This window comes from Leopardus geoffroyi, chromosome D2 (genome assembly GCF_018350155.1).
Source record: "Leopardus geoffroyi isolate Oge1 chromosome D2, O.geoffroyi_Oge1_pat1.0, whole genome shotgun sequence".
NCBI lineage: Eukaryota > Metazoa > Chordata > Mammalia > Carnivora > Felidae > Leopardus > Leopardus geoffroyi.
In genome coordinates, this window is record NC_059334.1 from 12,917,469 (window position 1) to 12,936,261 (window position 18,793).

The window sequence follows — 18,793 nt, forward strand, 5'->3', positions numbered from 1 at the left end:
CTTTGCTTTACAGCTACCTGGTGGATCCCTGCTGGAATCCCCTCATCGAAGGGAGAGAAGGGGGTGGTCTTTGAAGGAAGGAGTCTATCAAGCCCTCTTTAGAAGTCCTCACTGCACTGAGTCTGTTCTGATGCAAAATTCACCGTTCCCTTAGATTCCTGTTATGGTTGCTATTTTCTCCTTATTTGAGTATTTTGACACATGACTTCGTTGTTCTCCAGCCTAAGACTTTCAGTAACGCACACGGTTTTTTAATCAAATAATTAAAACTAAATGACAAATTTTAATTTCCATTAAAAATTTAGATTTCATTTAAAATTCACTGAAGGGGCGGGCGCCTGGGTGGCGCAGTCGGTTAAGTGTCCGACTTCAGCCAGGTCACGATCTCGCGGTCCGTGGGTTCGAGCCCCGCGTCGGGCTCTGGGCTGATGGCTCAGAGCCTGGAGCCTGTTTCCGATTCTGTGTCTCCCTCTCTCTCTGCCCCTCCCCCGTTCATGCTCTGTCTCTCTCTGTCCCAAAAATAAATAAATGTTGAAAAAAAAATTTAATAATAAAAAAAAATTTAAAGTTCACTGAAAACCGAATTATATTTGCTTTAAAAAAAGATGCAGCATAGCTGTGAGACTGGAGGCCTGAAAGGCCCCATCCCTCCCTCCCACATCACCTCACCCTTCCCCAGCCCCACAAATGTAATCCTGCCTGAATGCCATCCTCCTACCCCGAAGGCAGAAATCTGTGCCCGATCTTGTCTCCGGGGCTGGAGTGCACAGATCACATCACAGATCACATGGGGTGGCCACTCATGCTTCTTAATCAGAGCATCAGATGATTTAGTTGATGTGGTTGTGCTTTTGTTTTTATAAAGCTTCTCTCTGGCGAGGCGATCTCTGAGCTTATGGGCCTTTCCTTGGCTCAACTTCAATAGCTCGATTAACTTCCTGTGCTGAGGGCCCTTGAGCCAAGACTTCTCATGTGAGTCACCGTCAGAGCCTGAACCTCCTTCAGAGTGTAGGTTCAGGCAGGAGGGCCGATCCACAGGTGGCTTGGGTGCTGTGAAAAAAGAGCCCTGGAATGGGAGACTGAAGTCTGGCTTGAATTCTGGCTTTGCCCCTTAGTAGCTGTGTGACTTTGTACAAGTTAGTTAACGTCTCTGGGCTTCCATTTCTGCATCCGTCCAAGAGGGCTTACAAACAGGAAGCGAAGAGAGAAAGGAGGTCAGGTCAGACTGGGACTTTCTTGTTTGGCGATCTTGACTGTCCTCTGTCCTCCCAGAGCCTCAGGTGTGAGCTCTGGTGAAGGGGAGAGACTCAGCCTGTCTCTGGGAGCTCCTGCAGAAATTAGAAGAGCAAAGGTATGTACTGTGCCTGGCACGTGAAGAAATGTTTTCATTGACTATAAAACAAAGATAAAATATACCATCTGTATCTACCTGCACAGACTTCTGAAAGGATCCAATTAACAATATATGTGAAAATACACCGTAGACTATAAAGCCCAGCAGGATCATCATCATCATGATTAGAATCTGTGTTTTCTCTCAGACCTTTCAAACCTTCAAAAAGTTGAAAAAAAAGCATGACAACAAACATCTGACCACCCTTTCCCCGGATTCACCAATTATTAACACTTGCTCACTGTATCTCTATCTGCTTGCTCTCTATTTATGGTCTATCTGTGATTTGTCAAGCCATTTGAAAGTAAGTTACAGACATCAGACCTTACACCCAAGCAATTTATCATATACCTCCTAAGCATGACACTATTCTCCTACACAACTGAGTATAGTTATTACTCAAGGACTTTAATGAATATATACTAATATTAAAAATACACAGTCTATACCACATGCAGTCTATAAATTGCCCCGGTTACCCCCACAATCTCCCTTAGAGCTATTTTTGTTGTTGTTCCAAAACAGGTTCCCACATTTCATCTGGTTATTACATCTCTTTAATCCTCTGTAATCTAGAACTGAGCCATCCAATATGGAAGCCCCTGGCCATGTGGCTATTGAGTGCTTGACATGTGGCTTGAAATGTACATTGTACTGAAAACTCAACACACACACAAACTAACGCAAGCTATCTCACTGGTAATCCCGTATACTGATTGCATATTGAAGTGTTAATACATTGAATATATTGGACTAAAAATATAAAATTAAAATTATTTGTTGAACTTATTAATAATTACCATTTTAAATGACTAAGATTAATTTTACCTGTTTCTTTTATTTTTAATGTGGCAATGTAAATTTTTTAAATTGCATATGTGGCTCTCGTATTTCTGTTGGACGGTGGTGTTCCAGAATATTCTTTCCTGCCTTATTTTTTTCTTTTGTGACAGAGTTTTTTAAGAATCAAAGCCCATTGTCTTGTAGAATGGCCTATAATCTGAACTTGTGTAGATTGACTAGATTCTGGTTAAATCTTTCTGACAAGAATATGACCTAAGTGGGGTCGGTACTTTACAGCGCATCACATCGTGGGGTCCGTTTGTCTCTGTTGGGATTACAAAGTCTCATCACTTGGTTAAGTAGCATCTGCCAGATCTCTTCAATATAGTGGTGATTTCCCCCGTTGTAATCAATAAATAACCTCAAGGGAGACCCTTGGAGACCAAGTGACAACCTCCTCCTACAACCTTTTACCCAGTGGTTTTAGCATCTAGTGATGATCTTTGACTCTATCAATTATGCATCAGTGGTTGCGAAAAACACACACATCTTAACTTTTCATTGAAACTCAATGGCTTGACTAATTTCCTGTTCATGTCTTTTATGCTGAGACAGGATGTGAACAATTCACTGCTTTCTAAATCCCATCATGTTGCTGATTGCATAGTGTTTTGTTGCATAGACTCTGGAATACAACATAGTTTATATATAATCTTTCTTGATGATTATTTAGGTCGTTTCTTTTTTACTCTTAAAAATATTGATTGCATGAACATCCTTTTACCCTGCCCATACAGCCATTTCCTTCTTTGAGATATATTCCTAGAAGTGATATTACTGAGTATGTTTAGTTGGATTTTGACACATATAGTGAGATTGCCCTCCAGAAGTATTGCACACTTTTAAAAGTTCACACTTTTAGTGAGTCACCCAGGAGCTTTCAGCTGTGAAGGAATAACAATCCCAACACAGATTAGCTTAAATAATAAAGATATTTCTTTTTCTCGCATAAACCAGTACTCCAGATGAAAAGTATTAATACTATTTTTACTCGATTTCGTGTTTTGGAAAGACACGGGCTATGACTGGCCAAACAAAGTTCATGTTATAGTGTGAAAGCAGTGGCTTTACATACTCAGATTCCATTCTAGAGCTGGAGACAGGTGGCTACCTGAACACCTCTGACTCCTGCTTGGAAAGGAAGAATGGATACGCAACACTTTGTCTACACGGGGTAGCCGAGCACACTTTTCCCCAAGCCCTCCTCACCTTGGACATCGTTCAGCCTCCCAGTCTTTGCCAATCTAATAAGTGAATAAACTATCTCTCTTTCTAAAATTTCATCCATACAACAGTGATATTTCACGGGCAAGTAATATTTTATAGTGCAAGCTCTTGTCAGAAATTTGCTGGGTTCACTCTGGAACCGTCACTTATCTGCTGTGCAACACTGAGCAAGTTACTTAACCTCTCTGTTGAGGGGCCTCTGGCTCCTCATATCTAAAATGGGGATAATCATAGCTATAATATATAACATCTCAGTGTTATACAAATAACAGGTAACACCAGTTATTGTAGGATAATGGTGACATTGAAATTTCCAGTGACCCTAAAAAAAAAATACTTGGGGTTTGAGGGAGCCATTTCTTCAACCTTCCCCGTGGGAAGTAATCAAATCTAAGTCATCTCCACTCTGTGACTAATAACCTTTCCCAGGGCTGTTGCATTATGCTACTGTCGCTTCTGTAATGACTAAGCCATCAAGATAGATTTTTTTTCCTAATGACATATACCACATAGGGCCAGATTCTATTAAGGCAGCCTTTGAGTCTGGACCTGGAGGGGTGATTGTATCTCTATCTTTCAAAATTGGGCTAAAGGGGGTGGTATCTATTTACATAATGGGGCCTGGGTTCCCTTCTTTGGGGACGCCTGACCCCTCCGCTCATTCCCAACTCTTGCCAAATGAAGCTGCTTTGGGTTCATTGTGGAGAGCTCACCATAGCCTCATTTCCCTGAGAAGGGGGGTGTCAGGCTGGGCGGGGCCTACAGGCCTCCTCAATGTCCCCCTCTAGGCATTATGCCTCCGCCTTGGGGTTAGCCACAGAGGCCAGGCAGAGCTAAATTAAGGCAGTCACCCAGAAAAAAAAAAGAAGGATCCACCATTCTGTCCACCCGTGCTTTTATTTTCAAGCAGGTCCTTTCTGACCCTGACAGCCCATAATTATGACTCTAACAAACATTTATTTAGACAACAGCACATAAATCAGTTGATGACTACTTTCGTTACTTATGAACCACAAGGGTCAGAGGTAAAGAACCGAGTCCAATGAAACGTCTTGAAATTGAAATCATTGCTGAAACGGAACCACTGAAATTAATCTGAAATTCTTTGAGTTCTAATTATTGATGTACGGAGCCTCTTCCCAACTAAACTCCTGGCTCTTTTCTCAGCTTCTGAGAATGAAGAAAATCTGATGAGACGCTTCCCTGATCAGAAGCTCCCCTTCACCGCCAGGATAGACTCCAACCCTTTTATGATGGTGAAGACAGTTCTTCCTAGTTCACCCCCTGCTTACCCCTTATCTCTCAACACCCCTTACCTCTGCCCCCAGCGAAGCCTCAGACCTACAGCAGCAGGGTCTGTCTGTGTCTCGGTGGGCCCAGGGGATCCCCTCACCGTGAAACACCCTCTCCCCACCCTGCCCCTTTACCCTCACCTGGCTGACTGAGTCTTCATGCTTCTGTCTCAACTAAGATGTCATTTCCTCCTAAGACGGTTCCCCCACCCCACCAACCCCCACATGCACGGGTGACATCCTTCTGTATTCCCACCAAAGAGCTCAGTGGGGTTCACACTGTGTTCCAATGGCCGTCGACTTACCCGTCTGTCTCTCTGATCTTAAATCCTTGAGAGCAAAGACTGTATTACTTACGTTCACCACATCCCCAACACCCAGCCATAGGATCTGGCACTTTAGAAAATGCTTGATAAATTGTGATTGAATGTTATTCATGCCCGTGTGACTTTTGGTATTTTTTGCTATTTAGCACGGAGTTACCCATTCTCTTTATATACTCTCTGCTGCTTACTGAGAACAAGCAGGTGACTCACATTTTCTCCCACCCTGAGCTGACGCGTTATCATGCCATCCGGAGCGCCGCCCTCTCCCCACCCCCTCACACCGTCTGAGCCAAGCCTCAACCCTACCGTGTAGGAACCTGAATGTTACTTTGAGGAATTGCCTTGTGTTGAGCAAGAAGGGTGAGTCAGTGGAAGTTTGTTTGGGACCAGTGAAGTGTGTAATTACAGCTAGGTGCCAAGATGAACATTTCCACAGGTCTAGGATAGGTTGGCAGTAAGAAAAACATGAGAGCGACAAAGATTGGTTAGGGAACCAGACAATAATCAATGCAAATCAGGCTATTAGGGATAGATATGGAGAGGAAGGGCCAGATTTGAACTGAGGGGTGGGGCTTGGTGATTCATTAGATATAGGGGCAAAAGAGAAAAGAGGCTCAAAGTTGACCTCAGAGTCTGGAGTCTAGAACATGGGAAGGCAGGTGATACCACTAAGAGAAATAGGAATCATTAGAGGGTTGTGCTGTTGTTGCAAAAACAGGAGAAGTGTGCTAATAGAGTATGCAAGTTAAAACGCTCCATCATTCGAATAAAAGTTACAGAGAACACAGATCAAGTGATTATCATGTGCCAATCACTTTGCAAAACTAACTTCTTTAATGCTTTTTACAACACCATGAGGTGCATTCAATTCTCCCCATTGTATAGATAAGGAAACTGAAGCTCAAGTCACTAGTCCACATTCACACAGCTGTTCTGCGTGGCAGGGGTGGGATTCATCCTGGTGTGAATCCAGTACGTGGCAACTGAGGTCTGAGAGAGGGCTGTGACCTCTCTGAGGTCTCAGGGCGCTACACATCAGGATGCTAATCATACACTGGGATGGGATGAGGTTATCAAGGGAGATGACCTTCAGAGGGAAGGGTTGCGAACCGAGAATGGACATAGGAGACTGAGAGTGGGCAGGCAGAAGGAAGAAGAGGGGCCAGAGGTAGAGACTAAGCAGGAGCCACTGAGGAGAGGACTGGATAGAAGAAAGCACCACAGAATCGGGTGGAAACATGTTCTAGAAGAGAATGACGATGGCGTTAAGTGCTGGATAGGGAGGTCAAGAAAGGAAAGTACTTGAAGGCCACGAGATGGTTTATTAATTGTTGGTTGGTCGGGTGAATAATCGGTATGTTTTCCTGAGTGTTTCAGGGCATCCACAGTGCAGAAAGCAGAGAAACGTCAAGGAACAGCATGCACAGAATTGTACGTAGGACCAGCCCAGAAAGGTAGAGGGAAATTTGTGCTGTGGCTTCCATGCTTCAAAGATGCAAAGCTGTGGCATGGCAGGTATTATCATTAGGTTGCTTGAAACCCACAGGGTATCTCTCCAGCATAGATGAAGCCTCAGGATCACTCTGTGTCAGCAAATTGGTGTTTAGGTTGAACACATAATCTGAGACGGCCTTGACTCCAGTGTTCCTGGGGCCTCTAAGATCACTTGCCAAAGATCCAGATCTTATTTCAAGCTCTTCTTTCAGGCTCCATCACTGGATGGCATGGAATACGGCCATTTCCAGAATTAGCTACAACTATTGTTCATCTGGAACTATTCAAGTAATACTTTATACACGTTGACAGAACTTACACACTAAAATCATTCCCTTCAACTTTGCTAGCTGCTAAGTAGTCTTTCAGCTTGCTCTGCAGAGTTTTGAAACTCAGGGAATTTAAGACGATCTCTGCTAACACGGGCCCCTTTGGAAGAGGAGAAGTTTCTTTCCTTTTCCTTGGTTAAATAATAAATGAACTGACATCCAAGTTACTATGACTGAACTCCCATTAGGGGCTTAATGGCTTCAGGGCGTGTGTGCAGGAGACGATGGATAGGGCATATCGGTGGTCTTGAGGCATTGTAGGATGTTAAGACTAAAGGAACATCAAAAACCATTCTGCTCAAGCCCTTGTTTTGCATATGTGGCCCAGAAATGTGAAAGGTTTGTTCAAGCCTTGGAGCTAGTGATTAAGGGTACCAAGACTGGAGATTTAGTCTCTTAGCTTTAAATCCAGCTCTCTTCCCACCACGCTCCTCAAGAAACAACTCATTGGCCCATGGATGATCTAGCATTCTAGCATGCTAGCATCTGATAACTTTTGCTGTCTCTAGAAGTGTACGTTGTGCCTTAGGCAAGAGAGCAGGGAAGGAGCCTGGTAGACTAGCTCCTCAAAACATGTTGAGCAAATAGCCAAGGAATTTCTTAAAAGGTGACATAAGCTTTCTGGAAGGACTGCCCATGCTTTGGAGTATTCACTCTTGGGTTTTGAGGGGTTCCTACCCCCCCCCCAGTTTTATTGAGATATAATGGATAGCACTCTTGGTTTTAAAAATGGCTTCATCCTATCTAGTTGGTGACATTGGGCAAATTTCCTATTGCTGCTATAATAAATTGCCACAAACCTAGTGGCTTAAAATAACACAGATTTATTCTATTACAGTTTTAGAAAAGTCCATTTCTTTCTTTTCCTTCCTTCCTTCCTTCTTTCCTTCCTTCCTTCCTTCCTTCCTTCCTTCCTTCCTTCCTTCTTTCCTTCCTTCCTTCCTTTCTTTCTTTTGAAAGAGACAGTACAAGTAGCGGGGAGGGGCAGAAGGGGAGGGAGAAGGAGAATCGTAAGCAAGCTCCATGCCCAGCTTGGAGGCCAACGTGGGACTCCATCTCACAACTGTGAGATCATGACCTGAGCGGGAATCAAGAATCAGAAGCTCAACTCACAAGTCACCCAGGAGCCCCAAGAACAAGTCCAAAATGAGTCTTGCAGATTAAAAACAAGTGTTGGCAGGTGGGTTCCTTCAGGCGACTCTGGAGGGGAACCCATTTTCTTGTTTGTTTGGTTTTTTTCCAGCTTCTAGAAGCTGCCCACATTCCATGGCCCCTTCCTGCCACCGCTCCAACCTCCGGCTTCTACATCTCCCACTATTGGCTTTGCCCTTCTTGCTTCCTCTCAGAGGGGATTACATGTGATTTCATTGGGCCCACCCAGATAGCTCAAGATAATCTCCCCATCTCAAGATTTTTTGCTTAATCACATCAGCAAAGGCTCTTCTGCAATATAAGGTAACATATTCACAGGTTCTGGGGATTAGGATGTGGGCATCTTTGGGAGCCAGTATTCTGTCTTCCCTAAACTCTATTAGGCTGAAAGATAATTCTGGAAATAATAATTTTTCTTTTTTTATATATAATTTTTTGTTTTCTGTTTTTTTTTTTTTTTTTTCTTGAGAGTGAAAGAGAGAGAACAGAAGCCGGGGAGGGGCAGAGAGAGAGGGAGAAAGAATCCCAAGCAGCCCCATGTCATCAGCACAGAGCCCAACACTGGGCTCGGACCCATGAACATTGAGATCATGATTGAGCCAAAACCAAGAATAGGACACTCCACGACTGACTCCAGGCATCCCTGGAGATAATAATTTCCATCAAATAGTGCTTAGAAATCACTTCTTCCAAGAAGACATCCAACACTGGTTTAGGGTCTCCTCCTATGTGTTTCCAGAGCAACCGAGGCTCACCACTTTGCTCTTATAATACTGTATTATAATATTGATCTTGATTATATCTTCCACTCTAGAGTATACAATTCTGGAGAGCCGGACTGGGCCCAATTTATTTTTTGTATCTTTTGTCTTCAACGCAGTGTCTGGCACATGGGAGTTGCTCAATAAATATTTGTTGTCATGAGGATTAAATGAGACCATACAAAAGACCCAGTGGTATCTGCTTCAAGTTGATGTTCAGATTATGATGGATGCTTTTGTTAACACCCGTTATACCCAAGAAAGTGGAAGAATTTCTATGGCTGACAAGTAAAATGTCTCCATTCCTAGTACGAAAATATAAGATTGCATACCTTGTAGCTTAGAGAAAAAGACCCTCGGGGGCAATTAGAGCCAATGTCATGGTTCGCCTTTTCTGTTTTTATTATAATTTTGTTTTGCCCAGAACCCCCCCACACATTTGCTGTAGAATGAGTGCTGGCTGACTTCCAGAGGCCAACTGGGACATGAGCAGGCAAAAAGGAAGAGCCCCATTAACTGTAGTTCTTCACCCCCAATGGGGAGAGCAGAAATGCAACCGGGGCCTATCTCTTCCCCCCTCAATGGGCCACCGTTGTTTTCCTCTGCTAATGTTTATGCCTGGTACAGTGTAGGGGCAAGAAGGCGGGCAGCGGGCCCAGTAGTTCTGGGCAGTCTCGTGGCCCAGGACTCACTGTATTCTTGGAGTTGCTCTTCTGCCTCATGTAAGTCACTCCTCCGTCAATTTCTGTATCTGTAAAAACACATGACTCACCTCACAGAGGCCAAGAAACTCAAAGACTTTGTGTTCTTGTCATTAAAGGGGAAAATTTAAATCAAAAAGGCTGCCATAGACATACCAATCAGACCATTATTAGACCAAAGCTGAAGTCAAGACCAAAGCAAGCTTTGATTTCATTTCAAAGCACGGAGCGGGAGACCTAGTGCCAGAACTTTAAAGGTGCATGCTTTAAAGTGAGGCTGCCCACCTCTATGACTGCCATAGGGACCCTGACTCCCCTACAAGTACATACGGTAGGACTTGAACCTGCAACCTTGCCTCTCAATCTCCACAAGTGAGCCAAGCGGTAGCATATACTGATCGTGCTGACAGCCAGAGCGGGATTGGTATACCGATCATTTTACTGACAAAATGGGGTCACGTGGTCTGGAGAAGAAACTTTTTGATGATTTGCGAATGTATTTCCATGAAAAGTATAACAAAACAAATATATATATTTTTTCAAGTTTGTTTACTTATTTTGAGAGAGAGAGGGGGGGAGAGAAAGCGGGGGAGGGGCAGAGAGAGAGAGAGAGGTAGAGAGACAATCCCAAGCAGGCTCAACGCTGTCAGTGAAGAGTCCCACGTGGGGCTGGAACTCATGAACCGTGACATCATGACCTAAGCTGAAATCAAGAGTCGGATGCTTAACCAACTGAGCCACCCAAAACAAATATTAAACAGAACAAATATTAAACCAAACTTAGTTTTGCATTCAACAAGACTCTCTTTAAGAACAAATAATCAGGCTGCCATGAGCTTCTTGAAGACTGCTGTGTTTCATTTATTTTTAAATCCCTGTCTTTAAAGTATCCTTAAAATAGTTTGGACTTGAATACATGTTGACTGATTAAGTATTGAAAATTGAGTATTCAATCAAACACTAGTTCTATTGTCTTTGCAGGGATGAAAGGGAATAGAAGACATAGTCTTTGCCATCCGTGGAGGCAAGAGAGCAAACAAATTAAAAAAGCAAAGGGACATTGTACGAGTGAAAAACAAATTTGCATCCACATAAAACTTATGCACTTTGGTAACATGAATCATTCATTTACTCTCTCATTTTTATCTCCCGACAAACATTTTGTAAGTACCTTCCTTCTATGAGACAACAAGGGAGCAGGCCATGTTAGCCTGAATTATGTTCAGAGTTCTTGAGTCTTCTCGGGCTTATGAAGCAATAAATGGACAATGACGTGGACATTGGGTATGGCAAGTGTTGCTTTAGGGAAGCAAAGGAGACCACAGAGACCGAGGAGGACACTCACCCAGCCTGGGGGTGACAAAGGGTCAATTTCAACCACCAAAGAACACCTGCGTTTAGTCACAATATTTTCAAATATGAAGAGCAGAGGAGGGGGGTGGGGCAGCACAGTATTCTGGAAAAGGAACTTGCCTGAGGCTTTGAGGACCTCGATAGTCACCAGGCAGGAAGTTTGATGGAAGGTTCAAATTCAGAGATTTAGAACAAAATTAATAATCATAACAAAGGCATTTTGTTACTCTGGAGAAAGGCAGTCTTGCTGTCATCAGTATCACCATAGCCTCTGCGCAGAGGAATAGAATTCTTCTTCAGTGCCTCCTTTACTTTTGTGGATTCCTGAAACCATAGCCAACCAGCTCCCTCCCAATTGCCCAAGCGCTCCCGTGTCGCCCCTTCTATCACAGGTAGGGTTCCCAAGAAGCAGGGGGCTTCTTGGGCAAGTGATTCATCGCGGAAGTATTCTTAGGAGAAGGGCAGTGGGGCGAGACAGATAGGACAAGCGGAAACCCAACTAGGGATGGGTCTTGACTGGAGGCTGGCTTCAAGCTCACCCCTCCAGGCAGCTCTGGAAACTGGAACTGCACCATAGAGTGAGTCCCCCTTGGTGCGATGGGGCTGAGCCTTTGCATCTCAGGCCAGACAGCATGATGAGGGTGACAGAGCCCTGGGGAAGCCTGGGCAAGGCATGGCTAGCATCTACTATGGGGGACACTACTAACCGCTGAGTTGAATCTTCAACAGGAGTATGTGATTCTGGAGTCGTGGTTCTGGAAACCAGCCTGCACCAGATGTTTCTGGAGGGCTTGTTAAAAACAGCCTGCTGGGCCCCACCTCCCAGAATTTCTGATTCAACCAGTGAGGTATGAGGCCTGAAAATATGCATTTTTAACATGTTCCCAGATGATGTTGATGCCCCTGGTTGGGGTCTACACTATGAGAAGAACGGGTTTAGAGTCCCAGGAGTGGGTTGGGGCAGATGTAGAATTGGGGGCATTCTTTGGGTATGTCCTACAACATTTTTAAGAGGGATTTTTGGTATTTTAGTTTACTACTAATGGGTGAAATGTTTTCTCTCTCTCTCTCTCTTTTTTTTTTTTTTTTTTTGCCTTATTGTGAGACTTATTTGGAAAGAGTATCTAAGTTTCCATAGCTCTCCATTACTGTCAAAAGAGAGTAAGAAATTTTGTGTTTATTTTTCTTGAGAATATATACTTGACATGTAATATTATATTAGTTTCAGGTGTATAACACAATGGTGCAATATTTGAATATATTACAAAATGATCACCACAATAGGTGTAGTCAGCATCTATTCTCACACAGTTACAAATTCTGTTTTCTTGTGATGAGAACTCCTCAGATCTGTTCTCTTAGCAACTTTCAAATGTACAATATGGTCTTATTAACTATAGCTACCATGTTATACATTATATCCCCATGACTTATTTATTTCATAACTGGACATTTGTACCTTTATTTTTTTAATGTTTTTAATTTCGAGAGAGAGAGCGTGCACGTGAGGGTGCGAGCAGAGGAGGGGCAGAGAGAAGGGGGGCAGAGGATCCCAAGCAGGCTCCGTGCTGACAGCACAGAGGTGGGTGTGGGGCTCAAACTCATGAACTGTGAGATCATGACCTGGGCCAAAGTCCCTCACTTAACCAGCTGAGCCACCCAGGCGCCCCTGGGAATTTGTACCTTTAGACCACCTTCACCCACTTTGGACTTTACCCACCCCTGGACTTTGGCAACCACCTATCTGTCTCTATATCAAAGAATTTGTTTTTTGTTTTGTCAGGTTTTTTATTTTTCAGATTCTACATGTAAGTAAGATCATATTGAATTTGCCTTTCTCCATCTGACTTGTTTCACTTAGCATGATGCCCTCAAGGATCATATATGCAGGAAATAGCAGGATTTTCTTCTTTTTAACGGCTGAATAATACTTCATTGTGTGTAATATATGTAACAATATATATTCCATTATGATATATATGATATATGATATGATAGATAGACATGTAGGCTGTTTACATGTCTTAGTTATTGTAAATAATGCTGCAGTAAACATAAGGGTGCAAATGTTGTTTTTGAGTTGGTGGTTTCATTTTATTGAGATAAGTATCCAGAAGTCGGATTGCTGGATCATATGGTAATTCTATTTTTAATTTTTGGAGGAGCCTCCATATTGTTTGCCATAGTGGCTGCACCAATTTATCTCCCACCAACAGGGCACAGGGGTTTGCTTTCTCCACATCTTGCCAACCCTTGTGATTTCTCGTCTTCTTGATAACAGACATTCTAACAGGTGTGAGGTGATGTCTCATTGTGGTTTTGACTTGCATTTCCCTGAAAATTAAACCTATTGGCTATCTGTATGTCTTCTTTGGGAAACTGTCTACTCAGTTCTTCTGCCCATTTTTAATCAGATTTTTAAAATTGAATTGTATGAGTTCTTGATATATTTGAGATATTTAACCCCTTATCAGATATACGATTTGCAGATATCTTCTCCCATTCTGTAGGTTATGTCTTCATTTTGTTGACGGTCCCTTTGCTGTGTGGTTAGTTTGATGGGGTCCCCCTTGTTTCCGTTTGCTTTTTTTGCCTTTGCTTTCAAAGTCATGTCCAAAAACTCATCTCCAAACAGATGTCACGGAACTTACCGCCTATGTTTTTTTTCTACAAGTGTTACGGTTTCCGATCTTACAGTTAAGTCCTTACTCCATTTTAAGTTAATTTTGTGTGTGGTAGTAAGACAGTGGTTCAGTTTCATTCTTTTGCACGTGGCTGTGCAGTTTTCCCAGCGCAATGTATTGAAGAGACCGTCCTTTCCACGGTGTATAATCTTGCCTCCTGTGTCATAAATTAACTGATCATATATGTGTGGGTTTATGTGTTGGGTCTATTCCATCCCATTGATCTGTGGGTCTGTTTGGATTACTGTAGCTTTGCAATATAGTTTGAACTCATGACTCTGATGGCTCCAGCTTCGTTCTTCTTTCTCAAGATTGCTTTGACTGTTTGGGGTCTTTTGTGGTTTTATGGAAGTTTTTTTGTTCTATTTCTGTGAAAAAAAAATGCTATTGGAATTGTGATAGGGCTTGCTTTGGGTAGTACGGACATTTTAACGATATAAATTCTTCCAATCCTTGAGCATGAAACACCTTTTCATTTATTTGCGTCTTCTTCAATTTCTTTCATCAGTGACTTGGTTTTCAGGGTACAGGTCTTTCGCTTCCTTGGTTAAATTTATTCCTAGGTGTTTTATTCTTTTTGGCACAATTGTAAACAGGATTGTTTTCTTAATTCCTCTTTCTGATGCTTCATTATTAGTGTAAGAAACACAACTTATTTTTGTATATTGATTTTGTATCCTGCAAATTTACTGAATTTGTTTTTAGGTCTAACAGGTGTTGGGTTTTTTTTTTTTTTTTTGGTGGCATCTTTAGCGTTTTTTAAAAATATATAATATGATGTCATCTGCAAATAGAGACAGTTTCACTTCTTCCTCTCTGCTTCGGATGCCTTTTTTTGTTTTTCTTGCTTAATTGCTCTGGCTAGGACTTCCAATACTATGTTGAATTAAAGGGTCAAGAGTGGTCATCCTTGTCCCATGCCTGATCTTAGAGTAAAGTTTCAGATAAATTATATTTTCATGCAATATTTTCAAAAACTCGAATCGACAAACTATGGCCAATAGGCAGCCACCTGTTTGTTTGTTTGTTTGTTTGTACATAAAGTTTTAACTTCCAATTTTAAGTGGAATTCTTGGTTACACTCTTATAGCAGCAAGCCTATAAAAGAGTTCTAGAATATTTCCATTACTTCACTGATACACCAATAAGATGTTCATGTTCCTAGGATTATATATTTTTTCTTTGAATGCCCCATTCAGGTCATCATTATCCAGCTTTGGAAAGAAATTCAGAAAATGTGACATTATACCAAATTTACAGAAAAAGCCTTCCCTAAGATGACTAACGGATAAAGTGAATCTTGGATCTGTTCTCTAAAGTTACATAAGGAAACGACATAAAATAAAGCTATATAATAACATTCTTTTAGCAGAGAAGTGTTTTATAATATATTATTCACCTTAGGAATTGCAAAGGGAAGTAAGACCCTCACGGCTTTCCTTGTCCCATAGATGCTGGATTCAATCATGGAGTGTTTACAACACATGTGGGAGTGCCACTATTATTCGCATGATTTGCACTCTCCTCCCTACTATGCTTATTCTAAAACAAGAGATATTTATAGAAATTGTGTGCACATCAAAATGGTGGCATCCTGCCGTACTCAGCAACATTTATTCGGTTTTGAACGTTATTTAACGTATTTAACAGAAAAAACAAATTTTCTTTAAAAAATCTTTTTAATGTTTATTTATTTTTGAGAGAGAGAGAGAGAGAGTGCAAGCGGGGGAGGGGCAGAGAGAGAGAGAGAGAGAGAGAGACACAGAATCCGAAACAGGCTCCAGGCTCCGAGCTGTCAGCACAGAGCCCGATGCGGGGCTCGAACCCATGAACTGTGAGATCATGACCTCAGCTGAAGTCGGACGCGTAACCCCTGAGCCACCCAGGCGCCCCAAAACAGATTTCTTTATAAAGCTAACTGGAGGGGCACCTGGGTGGCTCAGTGAGTGCTTTTGTGAGGAGTAAAGCTATCAATACAAGCAGAGCGCTTGGAATATACACAGCACAGAGCAAGGGCTCAGTAAATCACAGCTATTATTAGCTATTAGAGATTGGCCACCCAAGCCTGGGGGACGCAATGGGAATGAGATTAACAAGGATGAAAGAGTAAATAACTAGCGGTGGGGGGGGGAGGTTAACTGCATCTATTTTTCTCTCATTCCAGCTGAGAGCCAATGTGGGGGTTTCCCTGGGATCCACATTGGGCCCCGTTGCCCACTGCATTCCACACAGCCTCGGGGGTGGGGGTGATAACTCCCAAACCTAGAGCTCCAGCCCTGATCTCTGGGCCCATGCCTCCTGGGTTCCCGCAAGCACCTCGGATTCGGATTCAGCGTATCCCAGACCTCACGTGTCACCTCACTCCCTCCCTCTCGCCAAACCTGCTTCCCAGGTGTTCTCTTGGTTGATGGAATTCTGTCATAACCTCATCTGCCAAGCTATCGACTCTCCTCTTTTCTCAGCAACCTCCCGGCCAAACTGTCCCACATTTAATCAGTAACCAAGTCTTACTGGTTCTACGTCTTAAAGGTTCTCGAAACTGTCCCCGACTCTCTTTCTCTCTCACTGTTACCTCTGCCCCTGGTCAGGTCCTTATCGTATTTTATCTGGTCTCCCCGCCTCCAAATGTGTCCTTCTCAAAAAATCTGCCACCTCCCCACCCCCCACCCACCCCCATTAAAACTCCCAGTGATCTCTCCTGACTTAAAAAATCCAAGCTTCCAATGCCCTCCTTGGTCAGCCTCTGCCCGTCTCTCGGACATATTTTGTCGGCATCTTCTGACTTGCACTTTATTTTCTAAACTGCTGACTGTTTCCCTGCCCGCAAAATGTTGCTTTTCAGTTCCATATCTGGGCTCAGGCGGTTCCTGTGCTTATAATGTTTTCCTCCGCTTTATGTGGCTCAGATCAGATGACATGTCCTCCAGGAAACCCTCTTGGATCTTCCTTTCTCCCAGACGAGGTTAGACATCCTGTCCCTATGATACTGTCTTTGTCTTGGAAACAAGTCACTGCATGTGCTACATATTACGATTATGTGCTTCCCTCCCTAGACTATGAGCTCCTTGAAGTTAGGAAATGCTGTGTCTTACCCATCTTTGTATCCTGAGTGCTTACCACAATGCCTGGCACTTAATAAATACATGCTGAATGAATGACTGTCTCATTCACCCAGTGTTTAGTGAGTATCTACTAGCGAGGCCAGCCCTCAGAACACACAGCAATGGAATAAAAAGGCCTTGTCTCTGTTCTCGCTGAGCTTACCGAGGGGTGGAGAGACAGAAAATACCAATGTGAACAAAGAAATCTATAATTACATACAGTGATAAGAACTGCGGAGGAAGAAACAGGATGCCGTGAGAGAAAATAGCAAGGAGGGAGGGAAGGGCTCTCTAAGGATGTGGTTTTCGAGCTGAAGTCGGCAAAGACAGGAAGGAGCAGGAGCAAACAGGCCCTGGGGACTGACCTGTACAAGGCGCTGAAAGAGAACAGAACAGCCTCGCAAAGGTGGGCGAGGGAAAGCGAGGCCTGACAACCTTTGCTGAGGAGGCAGGCGGACACAGACTCAGCTGGGATGGATGAACGAGTTGAGACTGGGTTCCATGTACGGTGCTCAAGGGAAAGTTGGAAGAAAGTGGGTAATGCAGTGGCAGAATGGGGTTTACATTCACAGGAGAACATCCAGGCTGCTGGGTGGAGATGAGCCCAGACAGGAGTTTGGGGAAAAGAAGGGAGAACAGTCAGAGGTTAAGCCATTTAACGGTTCTCTTTAGGAAATGTTATCATTAACCCCATTTTAGAACTTGGGAAAAGCTTGGAGCTGGAAGACAGACCCAAGTCTGTTCTATCCCGGAGTCAGAGCTTAGACCCCCCCCTACTGTGGACCCTTGTGCTTGGTTACACCTAACTTCCTGACTGGTGAAGATTAAAAAGAATGATAGCATCCGCTTTTAGCAAAGCGTCGGAGAAAAGGGGAGTTCACACCCACTGCAGATGGGAATGTAAACTGGTGCCGTCTTTCTAGAAGAAAACCTGTGCCTTAAAGATGTGTGTGCTCCTAGGGTCCCCCATTTCGGTTTTAGGAATCCTTAAAAGACAAACCAGCTACTGAACGGAGATGTCTGAACAAGTCATGTTTATCAGTATTTGTGACAGCAAAACAGGGCATTGATAAAACAAACTCCGGTATGATGCAGTTAATAACCGATAATTTACTGACTCAGAAAGACTACAATATATTGCCCAGTGAGAAAATTGGGTCACCAAAGGATGATTCTGTATTTTGTAGCATATGTTTGTATATAGAGAAAAAAATTCCGGAAGGATCTACATCCAAATATTAAAAGTGGCTACTGTCAGGGAGGAAAAGTTTTTCCTTCTACTCTTTTAGGTTCTGTGGCTGGTCTAACTATAAAAATGATACAAAGCAGATAGCTGGAGACAAACACGTTTAATTATGTATGTACGAGAACCCCACCAATGCAATAAAAATCATGGGCAAGTCAGGCATTGAGGCTTAAATAACATCCTGAGCCAAGGAATGGGGTAGTGGCCTGGAACCCTGGGAGTGGGGAGGGTAGCTCACAGGACAATAAAGATAGATGTTCGAGGGGCACCTGGGTGGCTCAGTCCCTTGAGCGTCCGACTATAGCTCAGGTCATGATCTCATGGTTCATGAGTTCGAGCCCCCACATCGGGCTCTGTGCTGACAGCTCAGAGCCTGGAGCCTGCTTCGGATTCTCCCTCTCTCTCTGCCCCTCCCCCACTCACACTCTGTCTCTCTCTCTCAAAAATAAACATTAAAAAAAATTTTTTTTTAAAGATAGATGTTTGGTAACCAGATGTTTGCCCTGCTCTATAGACAGGTCTTTCAGATAAAAAGTTGTCACTGATAACAGCTCTCTTTCTGGGCCAGACCACCTATCTAAATTCCTTTGGGTAGTTTAGAGAGAGGGAAGAGTTTTTCTTGAGTCCACTGGCTCTTCATTGCCATCAGTTCAAAATAGTCCACATGCCAACGTGGTACATCTTGAAGCATTTTTTTTCTGAACCCCTTCACTAACTCTGGAAGATAGAGAATCTGAAGATTTTTGTTAGTTGCTTTTTTTTTTTTTAACCTGCAGTATCTAATTTTTCTAAATCAAAACTTTTAACTCTTTATTAACGTAGAGCATATGTACAGAACAGGGCACACATCCTATGCTCACAATGTGATGCAAAATTTCACAAATTGAACAC

At 43.0% G+C, this 18,793-nt stretch overlaps 1 long non-coding RNA gene across 1 annotated transcript; it reads right to left on the reverse strand.

Annotated features, from left to right (window-relative positions):
* Positions 1 to 599: 599 nt before the first annotated feature.
* LOC123576431 lies at positions 600 to 5,836 on the reverse strand. Its single transcript, XR_006701382.1, has 3 exons — positions 5,113 to 5,836; positions 1,430 to 1,552; positions 600 to 1,328 (listed from the first exon to the last, which is right to left on the reverse strand). It is a non-coding gene; the product is annotated as an uncharacterized LOC123576431 (long non-coding RNA).
* Between the last annotated feature and the right edge of the window lie 12,957 nt (positions 5,837 to 18,793).